The sequence below is a fragment of the Phycodurus eques genome, chromosome 7 (genome assembly GCF_024500275.1).
Source record: "Phycodurus eques isolate BA_2022a chromosome 7, UOR_Pequ_1.1, whole genome shotgun sequence".
NCBI classification, from domain to species: Eukaryota; Metazoa; Chordata; class Actinopteri; order Syngnathiformes; family Syngnathidae; genus Phycodurus; species Phycodurus eques.
Window position 1 is genome coordinate 2736112 of NC_084531.1, and position 12393 is coordinate 2748504.

General features: G+C 49.0%; 1 protein-coding gene across 10 annotated transcripts in view; it reads right to left on the bottom strand.

The window, feature by feature from the left end:
• Positions 1-12393, bottom strand: part of LOC133405008 (RNA-binding protein Musashi homolog 2-like) — a 135919-nt gene that overhangs the window by 109216 nt on the left and 14310 nt on the right. The gene's annotated exons all lie outside the window — the stretch shown is intronic.

Sequence of the window (12393 nt, forward strand, 5' to 3'; positions counted from 1 at the left end):
CCATCGTTCTGCTGGGGGACTTCAATGCTCACGTGGGCAATGACAATGAGACCTGGAAGGGCGTGATTGTGAGGGAACCCCCCCCCCCCTCCCTCCAATCAGAACCCGAGCGGTGTTCTGTTATTGGACTTCTGTACTCATCACGCATTTAAGCATAAGGGTGTCCACACGTGCACTTGGCACCAGGACACCCGAGATCGCAGTTCGATGATCGACTTTGCGGTCGTGCCATCGGACTGGCGGCTGCATGTCTTGGACACTCGGGTGAAGGGAGGGGCAGAGGTGTCAACTGATCACTACCTGGTGGTGACTTGGCTCCGATGGTGGGGGAAGATGTCGGTCTGACCTGGCAGGCCCAAACGTATTGTGAGGGTTTGCTGGGAACGTCTGGCAGAATCCCCAGTCAGAAGCAGTTTCAACTCCCACCTCTAGCAGAACTTCACCCACGTCCCGGGAGAGGTTGTGGATATTGAGTCCGAGTGGACCATGTTCCGCTCCTCCATTGCCGAGGCGACCGACCGGAGATGTGGGTGTAAGGTGGTCGGTGTATGGAAGGAGTTTGGTGAGGTCATGGAGAACGACTTCCGCTTCGAGGAAATTCTGGTCCACCATCCGGCGTCTCAGGAGGGGGAAGTAGTGCAGCATCAACACTGTCTATAGTGGGGATGTGGCACTGCTGACTTCAACTCGGGACGTTGTGAGTCAGTGGGGAGAATACTTCGAAGACCTCCTCAATTCCACCGATACGCCTTCCCATGAGGAAGCAGAGTCTGGGTTCTCTATCTATGGGGTTGAGGTCACAGAGGTGGTTAAAAAGCTCCTCGGTGGCAAGGCCAAGGGATGGATGAGATTCGCCCGGAGTTCCTAAAGGCTCTGGATGTTGTGGGTTTGTCCAGGTTGACACGCCTCTGCAACATCGCTTGGACATCGGGGACAGTGCCTGTGGATTGGCACACTGGTGTGGTGGTCCCCCTTTTTGAGAAGGGCGACCGGAAGGTGTGTTCCACCTACAGGGAGATCACACTCCTCAGCCTCCCTGGTAAGGTCTTCAGGTTTGCTGGAAAAGGAGGGTCTGTCGGGAAGTTGAATCTCAGAGGACAAAAAATCTCAGAGGACAAATTTCAGATTCAGGAGGAGCAGTGTGGTTTTCGTTCTGGAAGTGGATCAGTGGACCAGCTCTACACCTTCAGCGGGGTCCTCGAGTGTGCATGGGAGTTCGCCCAACCAGTCTACATGTATTTTGTGGGCTTGGAGAAGGCATTCGACTGTCTCCCTCAGAGAGTCCTGTCGAGGGTTGTTCGGGAGTATGGGGTACTGAAGCCCCTGATACGGACTGTTCGGTCCACTGTACGCCCAGTGTCAGAGTTTGGTGCGCATTGCCAGCAGTAAGTCGGACTCCTTTCTGGTGAGGGTTGGACTCCGCCAAGGCTGTCCATTGTCACGATTATGTGTTTTCTTTCCTTAATTTTGTTTTGTGGAGGAACAGCATTGTTCAGCTCAGTAGCTCTGCCTAGAGTTAAAACCAACCAGAAATTCAATACTACCAAGCCTCGTTTCATGAGTGGGTCATATTTCAGAATATTTTTAGAATTTGCTGTGGACCAATTAAAAAAGGATTGTGTGTCACAATTGACCCCCAGCCAGTAGCCTGAACACCAAGATACGTTCTGTTTACATTCAGCCAAATGCTGCAAAAGTGATAAAATGGTGTATCACAGTGCAGATTAATAATGACCCTAAACAAAGAAAATTTAATCTTAATGGCCGCGACAACCCCATACAATCAAGATAGAGCATGCACACAGCAAGACCCACAAACAAACAGCAACGACAGGTAGCTGCAGTCCAAACCTGGCAAAGCATTTCCAGGGAGAAAAATTAATTTTGTGATGAGCTCTGGATTTGAACATCTGGCTATTAAATAAATAGGGTTATGTTTAAAATTCTGTCAGTTTAATAAATCCCATTGTTTTAGTTCAAGTCCATTGTAGTGGGCTGTGACAAACTGTACACTCATAAGTTATTTTATCGATTTCCTCAATAGTGTTCCCGTTCACTAATTCTGTAGGTTCAACTACATTATTATCACAACTATACTGCTGTTATACACATAACTGGGATCCTTGTCCAGTGCATTCATCCAACTTCAACATCAATTTTATGCACCAAAATGAACATTATTGTGGTTTTATGAGTGGCCAATTTAGAGGAGACATGTCAATCTACTGCCACTACCGGCCCACGCAGCAATTTTGAAATTTCTGGGGCAGCACATAGTACATCAATACAGTAGCTACACATGATTCATTGATGCAGTACTGTCCATTGTTCCGACTTGACTGGCTAAGTGTCACACCAGCGCAGCAGGGAGGAGACGCCTTGTTGGTGAGGGTCTCTGGGCTGGCTGGTGGTGGAAGCTAATTAATATTTGCGTTTTGGTGCAAACTAGGTATCTTTTGTCTACGCTTTGATGCTCCAGGTGCTGGTAATTCACTTAGAGTCAGCGTGCAAAGGCTGTGTCTTGCTTTTGATGATCCGGGCTTGTGATTCACTTAGCATCTGTATGTGAAGTTGAATCTCACCACTCCGTGGTCGTCTATATTGGCGGGGAGCGTGCCGGTCGCCGGAGACTGGGGTGCTGGGTGTCATCTTTTCATGGTGTGTCCGCTACACCCTCACTAGCAACATGGCACAAGTTATGACTGACACTGAGCATAAAACCTTAATAGCTCGAACTTAATCTCGCTCGAACGCTCAGTTGCATTGTTGTAAACTTAGTGACACAGATAAAATGGTGCAATACGGAAAAAAACATGAGGAGACTCAAACTAGAAGCTGAACAGCATCAACAAATCAACTTAACGGCACAGCTAGCAGAGTCCAACACCCGTTTAAACCTTGCATAAGCCCGCCTCGTTGATGTTGAAACTCAGCTTGAGAGGCTCAAAGAAGAACGCTGTAAAAGCGTTGAGTACTCATGTGAACTCATGTCACAATTGACAGTACTCGAATTTGACATGCGCCATCTGCAAAAAATAAGGCTGGAGCACGAAGCCGAAGTGACACTTGTTCGACGGGAATTACAGGCAGCCCGCGGGTTAATTGTCGGCTGGCGGCAGGTCTTCCTACAGCAAAGTGAGTGGGAGTGGCAGCTTGCCCTCGCACGCTGTCCACCTCACAACTGCAACACCTAACCACTAAAGGCTTCGCTAAGCACAAAAAGACCAACACAAAGCTGTCTGACCGCAATATATTTGACTTGAGCTACCAAAATAATGATGCGCGCCGAAACTTTTAACATTTGCTGGAAAAAAACTGACGCCTGGTCCAGTTCGCTCGAACGCGACGAGCCCAGAAGTCATGCATCCTCCTGCGCAAGCCCACAAGGGGTCCCTAACAAATAATTTGGTACTGCTGCACATGCTATCCTTGAGATCATCCGCAGCTTGGCGAATAATATAAAGTAAGAATAATATAAAGTAAGTCACACGAGACTCCGCCCACGATGCACCATGCACAAAACGAAGGATGGTCAACACAGTCAGACCGTACCGCTCAAGCAGGTCCAACCTCCGTGACAGCATCCTTTTCCTTCCGAGCTCCACAGCCCTGCATGTCAATCCTGAGTTCCGAGGAAAAGCCTTCCTTGCCGCTCGCTCATTCAGCGATGCCCTCAAAGATGCCGCTTGGCATATTGAGGATTACACTGGGTACAACCTGTCGTTACGTCAGCCAAATTGTGATTTCTAAGTTTTTCAAACAGCACAAATTTGAATTTGACCCCAAAAGGCTTGAACAAGACAAAGGCATTTGGTTTCGAATACAGACGCTAAGTGAATTACAAGCCCAAGGAGCATCAAAGCTGAGACACAGACATGTGGTTTCGCACCAGAACGCTAAATTAATTAACTTCCGCCACCTGCCAGCCTGAAGAGGCTCACCAACAAAGACTTCTCCTTCCTGCTGTGTTCTGTGACACCTTGCCATCTGGGCTGGGACAATGGACGGGGCACTAGCGACACCCACAGGTGGCGGAAAGCGACTGCAAACCCGGATTAACTAATCACAATCTTCACTGGACTTGAATGTGTTAGTGTTCTCCACAATCACATAAACTTGAAACATTCGTTACAGGGATTAAAGAGGATGGGCGTCTGACAGTGCAAAATTGGAAAATGCTCTCGTTAACTTAAATCCAATAATTATTTTATTCCACTGGTTTTAAACCACAATTTATCCTAAAATGAAATGTGATTCTCGAGGCGTGGTCTGCCTTCCATTTGGTCAAAAGGGGTCGGCCTCGCTCTCTGCAGCAGATAAAAGGCAGAAGCTCCTTTGTCCTGCACTCTCTCTCTCTCTCTCTCGCTCTCTCACTTTCTCGTTGTTCAACCTGCTGAAGGTCTGGCCCAGCCCGGGAGCCCCCACCTCTCGTCTGGTGGCGTAGGCTGGGAGACACCGAACTTGCCTGCCGACTCCACGAACCTACCCTTTTAGGTGTGGGACAGTTTACAGACGAGGCTCCGTTGAGAAGTAATTGTGGTGCGAGCTTTTACCTGACCGCGTGGCAAGCATTGCCACTGCCAGCGCTCCGGCCATCCTGCACTTGAAGTGCGTCTTTTACGCTTCCCTTCCTTTTTCTTTAATCCATCCCTCGTGAGCGCTCTTGCCAACCCCCGGAAGGTCGAACCGCCTGCCTGAATTGGTCAACACACGTAAGTCAAACTTGCTGTCTACTAAAAGTACAGATTAGTGCATATTTGGGTTTTAAACTAACAAGAACAGGAATCCCAGCGATATGCATTGTCACCCCATGCTCACTCCCAACCTCACATCACAAGTCAGTTTCCTTTGCCAATGTTCGTCTGTCCTTTGTTTGTTTTGTTTTTTTCTCTGTATTGTTTCCCTGTAGATTCCCCATGTTAGATCTCATTAAATTGTCCATAAAATTCACTGCCTGCATTGTTGTGTGTGTTTGGGTTCGAGAAAAAAAACCTCTGGCCGTCTAGAACTCTTATCGAATTCATGTAGCAAACTTCAAATTACGAGACTGAGGACAAAAGGTTTGTCGTCACTTTGTCCTGAAGTTTTATACATCTAAAAAGTGACGTAGTGCACCATTAATAGATAAAATAGCTTGATTTATGATGCTTTAATTTAAAATTACGCTAAACCGGAAGCAGTCACCTTGAGCAGTCACCTTGTCGTGGTGGAGGGGTTTGTGTGTCCCAGTGATCCAAGGAGCTAAGTTGTCTGGGGCTTTATGCCCCTGGCAGGGTCACCCATGACAAACAGGTCCTAGGTGAGGGACCAGACAAAGCACGGCTCAAAGACCCCTAATGATGACGACAAACAATGGACTTCGTTTTCCCTTGCCCGGACGCGGGTCACCGGGGCCCCCCACTGGAGCCAGGCCTGGTGTTGGGGCTCGAAGGCAAGCACCTGGTGGCCGGGCCTGCACTCATGGGGCCCGGCCGGGCACAGCCCGAAAGGGTAACGTGGGTCCCCCTTCCCATGGGCTCACCACCTGTGGGAGGGGCCATAGGGGTCGGGTGCAGTGTGAGCTGGGCGGTGGCCGAAGGCGGGGACCTTGGCGATCCGATCCCCGGCTACAGAAGCTGGCTCTAGGGACGTGGAATGTCACCTCTCTGGGAGGGAAGGAGCCCGAGCTGGTGTGTGAGGTCGAGAAGTTCCGACTAGATATAGTCGGACTCGCCTCCACACACAGCTTGGGCTTTGGTACCAGTCCTCTCGAGTGGGGTTGGACTCTCTTCCACTCTGGAGTTGCCCACGGTGAGAGGCGCCGAGCAGGTGTGGGTATACTTATTGCCCCCCGGCTCGGCAGCTGTACGTTGGGGTTCACCCCAGTGGACGAGAGGGTAGCCTCCCTCCGCCTTCGGGTGGGGGGACGGGTCCTGACTGTTGTTTGTGCCTATGCACCAAACAGCAGTTCAGAGTACCCACCCTTTTTGGAGTCCTTGGAGGGGGTGCTGGAGAGCGCTCCCGCTGGGGATTCCATTGTTCTGTTGGGGGACTTCAATGCTCATGTGGGCAATGACTGTGAGACCTGGAATGGCGTGATTGCGAGGAACGGCCCCCCCGATCAGAACCCGAGCGGTGTTCTGTTATTGGACTTCTGTGCTCGTCATGGATTGTCCATAACGAACACCATGTTCAAGCATAAGGGTGTCCACACGTGCACTTGGCACCAGGACACCCTAGGTCGCAGTTCGATGATCGACTTTGTGGTCGTGTCATCGGACTTGCAGCCGCATGTCTTGGACACTCGGGTGAAGAGAGGGGCGGAGCTGTCAACTGATCACCACCTGGTGGTGAGTTGGCTCCGATGGTGGGGGAAGATGCCGGTCCGACGTGGCAGGCCCAAACGTATTGTGAGGGTCTGCTGGGAACCTCTGGCAGAATCCCCTGTCAGAAGGAGTTTCAACTCCCACCTCCGACAGAACTTTGCTCATGTTCCGGGGGAGGCTGGGGACATCGAGTCCGAGTGGACCATGTTCCACGCCTCCATTGCTGAGGCGGCCGACCGGAGCTGTGGCCGTAAGGTGGTCGGTGCCTGTCGTGGCGGCAATCCCCGAACCCGTTGGTGGACACCAACGGTGAGGGATGCCGTCAAGCTGAAGAAGGAGTCCTATTGGGCCTTTTTGGCCTTTGGGACTCCTGAGGCAGCTGATGGGTACCGGCTGGCCAAGCGGAATGCAGCTCTGGTGGTCGCTGAAGCAAAAACTCGGGTATGGGAGGATTTCGGTGAGGCCATGGAGAAAGACTTCCGGACGGCTTCGAGGAAATTCTGGTCCACCATCCGACGTCTCAGGAGAGGAAAGCAGTGCACCACCAACACTGTGTACAGTGGGGATGGGGCGCTGCTGACCTCGACTCGGGACGTTGTGACTCGGTGGGGAGAATACTTCGAAGACCTCCTCAATTCCACCGACACGCCTTCCCATGAGGAAGCAGAGTGTGGGTTCTCTGAGGCGGGCTCTCCTATCTCTGGGTTTGAGGTCACCGAGGTAGTTAAAAAGCTCCTCGGTGGCAGGGCCCCGGGGGTGGATGAGATTCACCCGGAGTTCCTAAAGGCTCTGGATGTTGTGGGGCTGTCCTGGTTGACACGCCTCTGCAACATCGCGTGGACATCGAGGACAGTGCCTCTGGATTGGCAGACTGGGGTGGTGGTCCCCCTTTTTAAGAAGGGGGACCGGAGGGTGTGTTTCAACTACAGGGGGATCACACTGCTCAGCCTCCCTGGTAAGGTCTATTCAGGGGTGCTGGAGAGGAGGGTCCGTCGGGAAGTCAAATCTCAGATTCAGGAGGAGCAGTGTGGTTTTCGTCCTGGCCGTGGAACAGTGGACCAGCTCTACACCCTCGGCAGGGTCCTCGAGGGTGCATGGGAGTTCGCCCAACCAGTCTACATGTGTTTTGTGGACTTGGAGAAGGCATTCGACCGTGTCCCTCGGGGAGTCCTGTGGAGGGTGCTTCAGGAGTATGGGGTACCGAACCCCCTGATACGGGCTGTTCGGTCCCTGTACGACCGGAGACAGAGTTTGGTCCGCATATCCAGCAGTAAGTTGGACTTGTTCCCGGTGAGGGTTGGACTCCGCCAAGGCTGCCCTTTGTCGCCGATTCTGTTCATAACTTTTATGGACAGAATTTCTAGGCACAGCCAAGGCGTAGAGGGGGTCCGGTTTGGTGGCCTCAGTATTGCATCTCTGCTTTTTGCTGATGATGTGGTTCTGTTGGCTTCATCAAACCGTGAGCTCCAACTCTCACTGGAGCGGTTCGCAGCCGAGTGTGAAGCGGCTGGGATGAGAATCAGCACCTCCAAATCTGAGACCATGGTCCTCAGTCGGAAAAGGGTGGCATGCCCTCTCCAGGTCGGGGATGAGATCCTGCCCCAAGTGGAGGAGTTCAAGTATCTTGGGGTCTTGTTCACGAGTGAGGGAAGAATGGAACGGGAGATCGACAGACGGATCGGCGCAGCGTCTGCAGTGATGCGGACTTTGTATCGGTCCGTTGTGGTAAAGAAGGAGCTAAGCCGAAAGGCGAAGCTCTCAATTTACCGGTCGATCTTCGTTCCTACCCTCACCTATGGTCATGAGCTGTGGGTCGTGACCGAAAGAACGAGATCCCGGATACAAGCGGCCGAAATGAGTTTCCTCCGCAGGGTGTCCAGGCTCTCCCTTAGAGATAGGGTGAGAAGCTCGGTCATCCGGGAGGATCTCAGAGTAGAGCCGCTGCTCCTCCGCATTGAGAGGAGCCAGATGAGGTGGCTGGGGCATCTGATTCGGATGCCTCCCGGACGCCTCCCTGGTGAGGTGTTCCGGGCACATCCCACCGGGAGGAGACCCCGGGGACGACCCAGGACACGCTGGAGAGACTACGTCCTTCGGCTGGCCTGGGAACGCCTCGGGATCCCTCCGGAAGAGCTGGATGAAGTGGCTGGGGAGAGGGAAGTCTATGTGTCCCTGCTAAAGCTACTGCCCCCGCGACCCGACCCAGATAAGCAGTAGAAAATGGATGGATGGATGGATGGATAAACCGGAAGTAAAGCAGGCTTCGCTTCCATCTTATTCTTTTCTCCTAAATTAATTAAATTTTTATTCAACTCATATACGCTACACTGACAGCCGTCACACGCGAGTGTGTACACTTGGGGTAAAGAATAATTTACTATTAATAAGCAGCCAGTTAAATTGACTGGGAGGTCACTTTATTACACACACCCTACACTCATGGTTTGATCATGACATTGCGCCGTAGTGCCAAATCAACCATAAATGTGAAATAAGCATATTCAACAAACAACTCGTAACATAAACACACATTAATAACAAAGATAAATGTCTTTTTTACTGTAATATTGCAAATTTGCATCTTGCATCTTGCAACTTGCGTGGCTTTTCCGTCATCATGCTAGTGGCTACTAGCCCAAACGGAGCGTCCCTATTGTCACGCAACCTTGCTGCTTTCCACTGTTCAGGTAAGGGGAATGCTTGTTGCATGCTATTTTGTGATGCCCCAGCTACCTACAAACTACAGCTAACTCGGCTAAATACGATGACGTCCCGCGGAGGCAAACGTGCACCTCATGTTCGTTGTCAACCTTACGATGTACTGTTTTAAACGTATTTTTTTAGGATAAATACTTAGCATACTGAGATCGGATAAATATATGGACGTTTACAATATAACAGTTTTGACCTCCAGACGTCCGCTTTAAGATTCTCCAACCAAAATATGTTAGCACACTGACTATTGTAACTATTATAACAGCCCATCAGCTCTCGAAAAAAAGCCTTCTTGCAAAATCAATTTGAATTTCCCTTCTTTTTATTTAGTTAGTATATTGGGAACATCCCCATCACTTGAGATTTCACAAAGAGATTTTTGAAAGAGGCTTCTGTTTGTTGGCAAGGGTGTTGCAGATAAAAAAAAAGTACCTGGAAACTGTTACAAGGGTTGGCACATACTAAACTGCTTGTTGTAATAATTTCTTACTCGCTTTCTAGTTGTCATTCTCCCTCCTGCTCAGTAATCCCTCACTGTTCAAAAACGGTCTCTAAATTTAGCATCAAATTCATCATGCAGCGGGGAAGGCTGCAGCAAACTAAATAGCCAGCTGAAGAAAGAGTGAGGCTGCATTTATGAAAATGAGACAAACTGTGGGTTTATGTGTTCACTAGTGTGTGTGTGTGTGTGTGTGTGTGTGTGTGTGTGTGTGTTGACAAATTGAGGGCTGTCTATCACACTGGCTGCTCTAAACTAACATCTTACTCTAAGTGACAGTATGAGTGCAATGGTCTGGGGTGGTTAATTAACCTGTCCTATTCAGCTGCTCGGTCAAGCAGAATAGAGAATCTGTTTACCTTTTATGCCAGAACAGTTTTATTGTGCAACATTGGAGTTTTTTATACTGCCACTGTGGTGTATTATTATGAATATTTATTGACAATTTCAGTCAGACACAACAAGGTCTTAAAGGGAAGTGACAGAAAAGAAGAAGGAAAGGACAAAGAGTAAAATTAACAATAAAAGACGGGACAATATCTGTAAGAAAATAAGCAAAACAAAGCATTATCTGCATACAACAATGTCACATTGGATTAGAGTTTTGTACAGGACTGTAGAGCTACACCCGGTGAGGAAAGAACAGAACAAGGTAGGGTAGAACAGTACAGGACAGGAACAAGAGGGGACGAAAGCAGGACAAGCATAGTTGACCCGGCTGTGCAAATGGGGTGTGGTGGGAGTGGCTATGTATTGTAAATTCTAAACATCTATAGAAATGGAGTGCAAAGTGAGGGGACTTCCCAAGCAACTGACTCCCAGGGGTGTGTATCTGCAGACACATGCAAGTGAATTGACAGCATCTTGCATGCACAATAAGCGTCAGAGGTGTCCTGGAATTGCTAATATGACAACAGGGGCAGCTGACCCTGCCTCATCTAACCGAGAGTGGAGGGAAGCCCAGGGAACGGTGGGCCAACAAGAAACTCCCTACACCAAGGGACCCAAGGCCGGTCCACCAGTCCCACCGAAGCACCCCAAAACCGGCCACCACAACCCCAGACCCCACGCACCCCATCACCGACACCCCCCACCCCTCACCCCACCCACGGGAGAGAAAGAACCCCCACCCCCCCCACCCGCTCTACCAATAGAGTCTACAGTAGTCAGCCTCCGTCATAGCCAGGGGGCGAGCCAGTGACCCATGCAGGTGGACAGGAGGGCGGATCAGGGCGCCCAACAGGGTGGTGATAAGGGGGAGGGGATCCCGCAGGGTAGCCACGGCCCATTGGACACAGCCCAATTTCATGTGCACCATGTCTTAGTTTTTTGCTGTGTTTGACTGTCTTCAAACATACAGTAAGAAACTCAGTGATGTATAGACTTTCTCAACTTTAGAGTTATTTGGAAAAAAACAATATAATTTGCTGGTTAATTTCCTTCCATAACATACAATCATCATTGCAGGGCTAGAGACTGCGACTAAATGCATCACATATGCAACCTTTTTTTGAGCTTGTGCAATTAAGAATTTTCGCACTTGCGCGAGTGCATGTTTTAATGGTTTAAAGTCACCTTTTTTCCCACTGCAATCTCCTCCTCCTGTATGCTCTGTGAGCAAGAGAGAGAGAGAGCTTGAGATAGAAAGAAACAGAGAGACAGAGAGAGAGAGCGCCATCTCAATCGTTGTGTTATGAATTCCATTTGAGTTAAAAGCTACCCGCTGCATTCTGATTTGCTACCTGTTGCAAAATAATTGACTGCTTCTTCACAGACAGGCCAGTACACCGTTGTCTCTGGCCAGTGGCCAGCACGTACCTATATTGACACTGGCTCGGCCGCTATTTATTTATTTTAAAATGACAAGTTTGAGATGTCAACACATATGGACCGCTGGTGAGCAAACTAGCTAGCCCGCACCTACCTTGTAAAGTCCGGTAAGCCGGTAAACTCCTCCTGCCTCAAATCAGCAACAGCTTTTCTTTTTACATACATTATCAATGCTGCGACATTTGTCACGAAAAGTTTTGTCACAAAAGCTGTTTACCGGAGTTATGTCACGTATGATCGTCTCAAAATTATGTGTGTGCGTGCATGTGTGTGTGTGCGTGCGTGTGTGTGCGTGCATGTGTATGTTGGGGGAGGGCTATATTGCTAACTGCAAAGATTGTCTGCTTAATTTGTCTCTCATTTTCATTTCTATCGTAGCAAACAGTCTTGTGCAAAGGTTAGCTAGTAAATCTATCTATCTATCTATCTATCTATCAAGTAACCGTGACCCTCCCAACCTTGTTCATAGCATTGACGTATAAAGATATGCGCAAAGTGAAAAAGCCCAGACTCCTTTAAAGAGGACTGTATCGGAAAACAAACTACCATTAAAATAAAGTGAAATAATTGCAGTAGTAATGATTTATCCATGTTCTGTTTGGGACTATGATTTTAAACAAACTGGTTTATTTTGCTCGTGAATACATTGCACAATAGTGTGAATAACAATAAACGATACTTTTACATGGTTGTGGTACAATTATGCAATCGTTTTTTGAATGTATGTCAATCATATGGTTGTGGTAATGCTCAAAATTAAGTGGTTTTCCCAGGGGAAGAGGCTTAGGAGCCCTCACCATAAAAGATGGCTTCTGGCCCCTCTGATTTGAACAAATTATCAAATAAAAGCCGTTTTTTTAATTAATTGACCTGTTTTGTTTGCCACTGCTTGTTGCAGACAAACTTTTTGTTCACCGTAAAATATTGAGCAAATACCAAATGTCGAGTCAATGTCAATCTTTACTTCTTACGAAACTATGGTATGCCATGGTCATGCTGTACCTCTTCAAAAAAGGGTGCGACCAAATCATATGCTGGTGCTGG